General features: G+C 39.5%; 1 non-coding gene across 1 annotated transcript; it reads right to left on the reverse strand.

Moving 5' to 3' along the window:
* Positions 1 to 10,079: 10,079 nt before the first annotated feature.
* LOC112718721 (small nucleolar RNA R71) lies at positions 10,080 to 10,187 on the reverse strand. The gene has a single exon (XR_003161048.1). It is a non-coding gene; the product is annotated as a small nucleolar RNA R71 (small nucleolar RNA).
* Positions 10,188 to 10,395: the final 208 nt, after the last annotated feature.

The raw sequence follows: 10,395 nt of genomic DNA on the forward strand, positions 1-10,395 counted from the left end.
CCCAGTACGGTAAAAGTGCCAAATAAATATAATGCACAGGCAATAAAAACTCACTAAGCATCCTAAACTTCTTCAACAATTATCCATCCAAGGTTCTCGCTAATCCATGAATAGGCAACGGTCATAAAGGAGTGCTAAACTAATTCATGTTTCATATGTTTCCTAACTCGCTGACTCTTACACGAATCAGACTCAAAATCATAAACAAAACCATCACCAGTTATTCTACCTCAGTAATTCTGTTTCAATACATCATACCCTCACCTGGAGCTAGTGAAATCACATCACTGCGTCTACCTAGGGAGCTCAAATTATCTCATCAAGAACAACCCTCAACATCCACTGACACCAGCATGAGGGGCCTCTCAGTTGTACAAGCACAAGCAATGCAGGCAAGTAATACACAAATAAGGTACAAGTAGAACAAGTAGCACATAATCAATTAACATAGCATATATGATGTAGAAATCCAAAATAAATAGGCAAACCCAAACAATTCAAACATATGCAAATGATGTATGCCTGCCCTATGGGTGATGGTATCATCTGTCGGTTATATAACCAACCCGACATGTCCTGGTAGCTAACCATTGGACAGAAACACCCCTTGCGGAGCAAGTAAGCTTGAGCTACAACCCCCTTGCTACTACCTGCTCGACCCAGAGCCAGTGGAATAACCACTACTGCGGCTACTACCCAGGCGGGTGTTTAAAAGCTCAACCTGGAGCGAGTGGATTCTCCACTACTGCCGATACTACCCAGGCGTCACAATCTCTGACCTGGAGCAAGTGGGACGAACCACAACCCTTGCTACTGCCCAGGATCTCAAAACATACATTCGTTCAGTTTAAAAGAAATCATCATTGTTATCAAATCTCAAACATTAACCTGGAGCAAATGGGACGAACCACAACCCTTACTACTACCCAGGTATCAGAGCTACATTCATTCAAAACTCCATAATTAAACTCATTTATCATAAACATCCTTTCCCGTCTCATACCCGGAGCAAGTGGACAACGCCACTGCCTACTACCTGGGGTTACACATCACATTTCAACATTTTTCATTATTATCCATTTAATATATTCATTCATTAATCATATATGCATTTATACTCATCCATAATCCATAATGGCTTTGCCGTAACCCGGCAATAAATCAGCCATCCGGCTCACAGTTCAATCAAGAACTAGCCAATTTATCAACATGGCTCCGCCGTATCCGGCAATAACTCAGCCATCCGACTCATGGTTCAATCAAGAACCATCCATATATTAATAAATATAGCCCTTCGGCTCATGGCATACACGGTACTTCCACCGTCATCCTCCATATCTTATATAATCATCTTTGATCATCATTGATCATAACTTTTCCCCTTGTTTCATTCGTAAGTTACCACATCCCCTAGCTCCTTTCTCATTGTTATGCATATCATAATGATTTAATACATAAGGGGTGAGATCGAAGGCTTAGAAATATGAGATTTAGCTTTTAAAACTCAAAAATCAACTTTGGCATGAAAACAGGGCCACGCGCACGCGTACTTTACGCGCACGCGTGGATGGCTGACGTTAGGATTTTTGCCAGTAAAGAAAGTCATAAAAACAGTCGCGTTGTAGATATAGTCTCTAAACCGACAAAATTCCCTTCGTACAAATGTTTTGGGTGTCACAAGTAACAAAACCCCTTTAGAAATTGTTAACCGAGTATTCAAACTTCGGGTTGTCTTCTCAAGGAACTGCGAGGAAGTATGTTCTTATTATTGGTTATAATGGTTGTAATCGGGGTTTAGAAGGTGAGAAGCAAGTAATTTAAATGATGAGTGAATTAAATGGCAATTAAAAATAAATAATAACTGTAAAACAACTCTTGGCAAGATAAGGGAATTTAGAGGTCTAACTTAGTTATCTCTCTCAACTATAATAAAAGTTGAATCTAAACTCCACTTGGTCAACCTTTACCAGGGCAAAGAAAAGTCAAGGGACTAATTAAATTGACCTTTGAATCCTAATTATTTCCTAAGAAAAGGTTGGGATTATTCAGGTTCAGCTCAATTAGCAAGATAACGATTATTAATTACGTTGAGTTTAATAACTGTTGAGTTACTAAATTCTTAATCAGAACCAAAAGGGAAAAAAGTAAAATTGCTGGAATAATAAAAATATCCTTAGATGGGAAGCAATGGCAACTTAATTCAAAGAGAACAATTATAAACTGAAAATACCTCAATTATCATTAATTCAAAGAACAATCCATGACATGGAAGAAATTCATAAATTAAATTATAATAATCAATTCAAAAGTTGGAATAAATAAATAAAAGTAAAACTTAAAATAAAAGAACATTAAACCTGGGATCCAGAGTTACTCTTAAAACAAGAAGAAATCCTAAATCCTAAAAGAGAGAGAGAACCTCTCTCTAGACTAAATCTAAATCATAGAAAAAACTAGAAAATTGGCGAACTCCTTCTGAATGGATGCATTCCCCCACTTCATAACCTCTGGTCTATGCCTTCTGGACTTGGATTTGGGCCAAAAAGGGCCTCAGAACTCGTTATGAGCGTTTTCTGCAATTTCTGGTGCGTGGCCTCTGTCACGCGTTCGCGTGGGTCACGCGGTCGCGTCATTCGGAGCTTTTCCTCGCTACGCGGTCGCGTCAGTCATGCGACCGCATCATGTGCGTTCTGCTTAAGGCACGCGGTCGCGTCAGTCATGCGGCCGCGTCGCTGCTGATTCGTGCTTGGCACGCGATCGCGTCGTCCATGCGATCGCGTGGATACCAGTTTCCTTAAAGCTCCGTTTTGCTTTCTCCTTTCCTTTTAGTATGTTTCCTTTTTCATCCTTTAGGTCATTCTGCCTTAGAAAATCTGAAACTACTCAACACACTAATCACGGCATCGAATGGAAATAAAGGTAATTAAAATAATTAATTTTCAAAGCTTAAGAAACATGTTTTTCACAATATGACATAATAAGGAAGGGAAAGTAAAACCATGCAATTAATGTGAATAAGTAGGTGAAGGATTATATAAATCACTCAAATTAAGCACAAAAGAACTCATGAAATATGGGTTTATCAACCTCCCCACACTTAAACACTAGCATGTCCTCATGCTAAATCCAAGGTAAATAGTTAAGGTTAAAGTGATGGAATGCAATGCAACCTAAATTAAATGCAACTACCTAAATGAATGATGCATCATGCAACTCTAATTTATTCACTCATATATAAAGCTTACATGTAGCTAAGTTAATTCACATTCTCAAGGAGTTATGTATATATATATAGCCAACCCTTAAATAATAAAGCAATTTAGCAAATGAGATGGGAAAGAAAACATTGTATAAACTTGCAAAACAATTAGTAAATTTGAGCACAGATATATGTTGATGAGTTATTGAACCCTCACTGGATTTTGTGTTTACTCTCTAGTCACTCAGTGTTTATTGGGTTTATTCACTCTATTTTCCTTTTTATTCTTACTTTCTTATACTTTGTTTTTCATCTAACCAATCAACAATTATAAAATATAGTCATACCAAAAAGTCATGAGGTCTTTAATTAAAGTTGTAATGGGGCCAAGGTAAAGGTAAGGATTTATGTATATGGTCAAGTGAGCTAATAAGTGAATCCTTAATTAGACTAAGATCTCACTTAACATACATATTTAGCAAGATAAAACTTCTTTACTTATTTTCCCATATTTCCCACTTATTGCTACATGCTCATGTTTCACTTTTTATTTTTATCCCATGTGTATTGTTTTCATTGGGGAATTTCTTTTTGTATCCCCTTTTATTTAGATGCTGAAATTTTTTTATTTATTTATTTTTTTTAATGCACATGGTAATTGAATCACTTTGATTTTCTCATGAGCACGCTTCCCAAATTTATTTTTATTTCTTTTTGACTTTCCTAACCCTTTGTTTCTATCACTCATGTTCCCAAAAGGCTTCCCACATTTTACTCTATTCATAATTTTTTTTGTTTTTTGTTTTATATCTTAAGCTAACCAAGGATTCACTTGGGATTTTATTTTGTTTTTCTGCTTAAGGCTAGTAATTTGGCTAAATAGAATAGAGGGGTTTTAAAAGGCTCAAGGGGGCTAATCAAGGGTGATGTAAAAGGTAGGCTAATTTGGGGTGAGTAAGCTAAAATCAAATGATGGCCTCAATCATTCTCTTGGTATGTATCTATTCTATATTCTATAATTGGACATATAAATTAAAGCAAAGTAAAGAACACCAGAATAAAAAGAAATGTGACACACAGAAATGAAATTATGGTTTGAATGCAACCATACAATTTAAGCTCAAGACTCACAGGCTGTGTGTTCTCTAACTCAAGCATCATATATCATTTATATATTGTATGCAGGTTTAGTTAAAAATTCTCATTATTCTCATAAAAAAATTACTTAGGGTAGCTTTTAAAGTTTTAATGTTCCTCCTTGATGAAATGTTGTCAGCTTAACTACATCATGTAATGCTATATACAAGGTTTATGGATTTAAATCTGATACGTTCAATTACCTAGCTTACTTCCTTTTTATATTTTTCTATTTAAACTATACTATCTTATGCTAAAAAGGGTAAACTATACTAATTAATCCACTAATAAATCAGAATTGCAAACTAAACTAAATAACTAAAACAAACTAAAGGGCTAAAATATGAACTAAAGATGCAAAATGCAGAAAATAGAGTAAAAATATATAAAAGCAATGTATAAGTACTCAGAAAATAACAGTAAAAAGAAAAATACAGAAAAATAACCAAAATAAAAGAAAAAGTATGTAGTGGTTCACCAAAATAAACGTTAGAGATGGCGACCTCCCCACACTTAAAAGGAAGCATCGTCCCCGATGCTCAATCAAGCCGGGTGTGAAGGGGTGTCATCACTGGTAGGGATGGCAGCTGGAGTCTCAGTGGTGGTGGGCTGGGAGTCTGGCTGCTGTAGAGGTGGGGCTGACTGTATCGGGATCTCTGGATTCGCAGCCTCTATCTGGGGCATAACCTCCTGATGCGGGGTAGCCTGCTCTGTGGCTGCCTGCTGATGAGTCTCCTCTTGGAAATGAGTCTCTGCCTGGGAATGAGGCTCCTCCTCGTGCTTATCCTCCTCCTCCTCTGATGGCTCTGATGGAGTGTCGGGCTCGGAGGGGATGTCGGCGCCCTGTCTGATCATCAGCTTCAGATGGGAATAGCGTCGCCTACTGTGGCGCTCCAATCTCTCATACCGGCGTTGTCCCAGAAAAAAAACAGCAATCATAGCAGTTCAGATGAATTAAAAACTTGCTGCAGTTACCAGTAATGAATAGAAACAGGAAAATTTAGAGTAATCAAGCAGCAAATGCAAGAAATCACAGCATATGAACGAGGTCACAGGAACAGCAGAATTGCAGTTATGATAAAACAGAAACAAGGACAGTGTAAGTAAACAGACCTAGATCCACTAACCACAGCCTAAGCTACCAAACAACCTAAAAATTCCACTACAACATGCATATCTATCTATCCTAATTATGAACAGAAACGGAAAAAAATTATAGAAAAACGACAAACGGATAAAAAGGATTTGCGTATTGCGGAACCTGGTAGGCGGGAGGGGTGGAACGGGGAAGAAGGTGGCTGCGGCGGCGTTCGGCGCAATGGCGGGGCACGGCATCGCGGTGGCGGCGGAGGGGGGTATTAGGGTTAGTGATAGAAGAAGGGGGGCTGCGGGTGGGTGGCGGAGAGGGGGGGCGCGGTGGCAGCGGTTGGCAGTGGTGGAGAGGGGGGAAGAGAGGAAGAAGGAAGAAGACAGAAGGGGAGGGGGATGGTACGGCGGTGGCGTCTGGGCGGCGGCGGCGTCGGGGTGGTGGCGTGGCGGCTGGCCGGCGATGGCTGGGGGAAGAAGAAGAGAGAAGGGGAAGAGGGTTAGGGGTGAAGGGGGGCTGCGCGACTGATAGGGTTCGCGTGGCTGGGGGGTTATATTATCGAATCCACGCGGCCGCGTGGTTGGGATGAAAATGGGGATGATGCGATCGTGTGGATCGCACGATCGCATGAGAGGGGAAAAAGAGGAGTGACGCGATCGCGTGGGTCTCGCGATCGCTGATGAGCGGATAATTTGTATACTTTTCGGCATTGTTTTTAGTATGTTTTTGTTATGATATAGTTAGTTTTTAGTATATTTTTATTAGTTTTTAGTTAAAATTCACTTTTCTGGACTTTACTATGAGTTTGTGTGTTTTTCTGTGATTTCAGGTATTTTCTGGCTGAAATTGAGGGACCTGAGCAGAAATCTGATTCAGAGACCAAAAAGGACTGCGGATGCTGTTGGATTCTGACCTCCCTGCACTCGAAGTGGATTTTCTGGAGCTACAGAAGCCCAATTGACGCGCTCTCAACGGCGTTGGAAAGTAGACATCCTGGGCTTTCCAGCAATATATGATAGTCCATACGTTGCCCAAGATTTGATGGCCCAAACCGGCGTTCAAAGTCACCTCAAGAAATCCCAGCGTTAAACGCTGGAACTGGCACCCAAATGGGAGTTAAACGCCCAAACTGGCACTAAAGCTGGCGTTTAACTCCAAGAAGAGTCTCTGCACGAAAAATGCTTCATTGCTCAGCCCAAGCACACACCAAGTGGGCCCGGAAGTGGATTTTTATGTCATTTACTCATTTCTGTACACCTTAGGTTACTAGTTTTCTATAAGTAGGACCTTTGACTATTGTATTAAGAGTCTTTGGATCTTTATATCTTTTGATCACTTTTGATCTTAGATCACTGGGAGGCTGGCCATTCGGCCATGCCTAGTCCTTATGCTTATGTATTTTCAACGGTGGAGTTTCTACACACCATAGATTAAGGTGTGGAGCTCTGCTGTACCTCGAGTATTAATGCAATTACTATTGTTCTTCCATTCAATTCCGCTTGTTCTTATTCCAAGATATCACTTGTTCTTCAACTTGATGGAGGTGATGATTGACGCCCATCACCATTCTCACCCATGAACAAAGTGACTGACAACCACTCTTGTTCTACAAGCATTTGAGGCTTGGTGAATATCTCTTGGATTCCTGATTGCACGATGCATGGTTGATCGCCTGACAACCGAGTGCTCGCCTGACAAACGAGCCAGCCATTCCGTGAGGTCAGAGTCTTCGTGGTATAGGCAAGAATTGATGGCAGCATTCAAGAGAATCCGGAAGGTCTAACCTTGTCTGTGGTATTCTGAGTAGGATTCAATGACTGAATGACTGTGACGTGCTTCAAACCTGTAACCTACTGGGCGTTAGTGACAGACGCAAAAGAATCACTGGATTCTATTCCGGTAGGGGAGGGAACCACACCGGTGATTGGCAGCACTGTGACAGAGTGTGTGCATTAGCTTTCACTGCGAGGATGGGAGGTAGCTGCTGACAACAGTGAAACCCTACACGAGCTTGCCATGGAAAGGAGGAAGAAGGATTGGATGAAGGCAGTAGGAAAGCAGAGAGACGGAAGGGAAGGCATCTTCATGCGCTTATCTGAAGTTCCTATCAATGAATTACATAAGTATCTCTATCTTTATCTTTATGTTATTTTCGTTCATCACCATTATCATTTGAGTTTGCCTGACTAAGATTTACAAGATGACCATAGCTTGCTTCAATACTAACAATCTCCGAGGGATCGACCCTTACTCACGTAAGGTTTATTACTTGGACGACCCAGTGCACTTGCTGGTTAGTTGTGCGAAGTTGTGTAATGCCATGGTATTGAGCTACCACGTTTTTGGAGCCATTACCGGGGATTATGAGAGTTGTGAAAAAGTATTGTTCACAATTTCGCCCAACCCAGTTTTTGGCGCCGTTGCCGGGGATTGTTCAAGTTTTGAGCAAGCTTTGGTAACATCAGTGCCAAGATCCGGCAACAACATCAAGTTTTGGTGTTATTGCCCGGGATTGTTTAGGCTGGACAACTGACGGTTCATCTTGTTGCTTAGATTAGGTATTTTTTCTTCAAAATTCTTAAAGATGAGTTCTAGAGTTTCATGATGATTTGTTGAAATCTGGCTGGCTGAGAAGCCATGTCTAATCTCATTGGACCGAGGTTTCAACTTATCACCACAAGAGCTTGATGATTTCTATCAATCTTGCTCTTGGAGCAATGATCTGCTAAGGCTTGGCTGGCCTTTGGCCATGTCTAGTGTTTTGGACCGAAGCTTTCTTTGAAAGCTTGGCTGGTTGTGAAGCCATGTCTAATTCCTGGACCGAAGTCTTAGACTAGCATTGCACTGATTCCTGGAATTCTCATTAAGAATTTTGATACCTTTTCCATTTCATTTTCGAAAAACACAAAAAAAAAAATTAATTAAAAAAAATCATAAAAATATTTCTTGTTTGAGTCTAGAGTCTCATCATAAGTTTGGTGTCAATTGCATGCATTCATGTATCTTGGTGATCTTCAAGATGTTCTTGATGATTTACTTGCTCTGATCTTTGAATTCTATTGACTTGAATGTCTAGTGTGTCTCATTTGCATTTTCATCTTGTTAGTGTCAGTAGCATACAAACTGCTAAGTTTGGTGTCTTGCATGCATTGTTATTTGATTCTAGTTGCATTTTGATTTTTCCTTATTATCAAAAATCCAAAAATATTTTTAATTTGTGTCTTTTCAAGTCAATTATACAGAGAATTGAAGATTCAGAACACACAGCAGAGGAATTGCACAGAAAACGCTGGGTGTTCAAAACGCCCAGTGAAGAAAGACAGACTGGCGTTTAAACGCCAGCCAGGGTACCTGGTTGGGCGTTTAAAGCTCAAAAGGGTAGCATTTTGGGCGTTAAACGCCAGAATGGATACCATTCTGGGCGTTTAACGCCAGGATGGCTAAGGGAGGAAGATTTTGTTTCCAAATCAGATTTTTTTTAAGTTTTCAAAATCTTTTCAAAATCAAATCTTTTTCAAATCAATTTTTCAATCAAATCTTTTTCAAAACCAATTTCTTTCCATTTTTAAAGATACTTGCTACCAATTAATGATTTGATTCAACATTTCAAGTATGTTGCCTTTTCTGTTGAGAAAGGTTTAATGTTTGAATCATATCTTTTCTTGTTAGTCAAGTTTTTAATTTTCAAATCAAATCTTTTTAAAATGTTTTCAAATTATATCTTTTAAAATTGTTTTCAAATCATATCTTTTTTTAATCACATCCTTTTTTCAAATTAAGCTTTCAATCAAATCTTTTTGATTTCTAATTTCAAAGTCTTTTTCAAAAATCACTTGATTTCTTTTTCCATTTTCATTTTCGAAAATTAAGTAATGTTTTTCAAAAATGTTTTCAAATTTCCCACTTAATTTTCGAAAATCACTTCCCTCTTTCTCACATCCTTCTATTTATGGACTAACACTATCCTTTAGTGCAAAATTCGAACTCCATTCTCTCTGATAAGTTCAAATTTTCCCACTCCTGTCTTCTACTCTTCTTTTCCTCTGACACCTAAAGGAATCTCTATACTGTGACATAGAGGATTCCACATCTTCTTGTTCCCTTCTCTTTCTTATGAGCAGGAGCAAAGACAAAGGCATTCTTGCTGAGGCTGATCCTGAACCTGAAAGGACCTTGAAGAGAAAGCTAAGAGAAGCCAAAGCACAACTCTCTTTAGAGCACCTGACCGAATTCTTCAAGGAAGAAGAACACATGGCAGCCGCAAACAATAACAATGCCAACAATGCAAGGAAGGTGCTGGGTGACTTTACTGCACCTACTCCCGACTTCTATGGGAGAAGCATCTCTATCCCTGCCATTGGAGCAAACAACTTTGAGCTTAAGCCTCAATTAGTTTCTCTAATGCAACAGAATTGCAAGTTCCATGGACTTCCAATGGAAGATCCTCATCAGTTTTTAGCTGAATTCTTGCAAATCTGTGACACAGTCAAGACTAATGGGGTAGACCCTGAGGTCTATAGACTGATGCTATTCCCTTTTGCTGTAAGAGATAGGGCTAGAACATGGTTGGACTCTCAACCTAAAGAAAGCCTGGATTCTTGGGAAAAGCTAGTCAATGCCTTCTTGGCAAAGTTCTTTCCACCTCAAAAATTGAGTAAGCTTAGAGTGGAAGTCCAAACCTTCAGACAGAAGGAAGGAGAATCCATCTATGAAGCTTGGGAAAGATACAAACAATTGATCAGAAAGTGTCCCACTGATATGCTTTCTGAATGGAGCATCATAGGCATTTTCTATGATGGTCTCTCTGAACTGTCCAAGATGTCCTTGGATAGCTCTTCTGGAGGATCTCTTCATCTGAAGAAGACGCCTACTGAGGCTCAAGAACTGATTGAAATGGTTGCAAATAACCAATTTATGTACACTTCTGAAAGAAATCCTGTAAACAATGGGACTAGTCAGAAGAAAGGAGTTC

This window comes from Arachis hypogaea, chromosome 10, assembly GCF_003086295.3.
Source record: "Arachis hypogaea cultivar Tifrunner chromosome 10, arahy.Tifrunner.gnm2.J5K5, whole genome shotgun sequence".
NCBI classification, from domain to species: domain Eukaryota; kingdom Viridiplantae; phylum Streptophyta; class Magnoliopsida; order Fabales; family Fabaceae; genus Arachis; species Arachis hypogaea.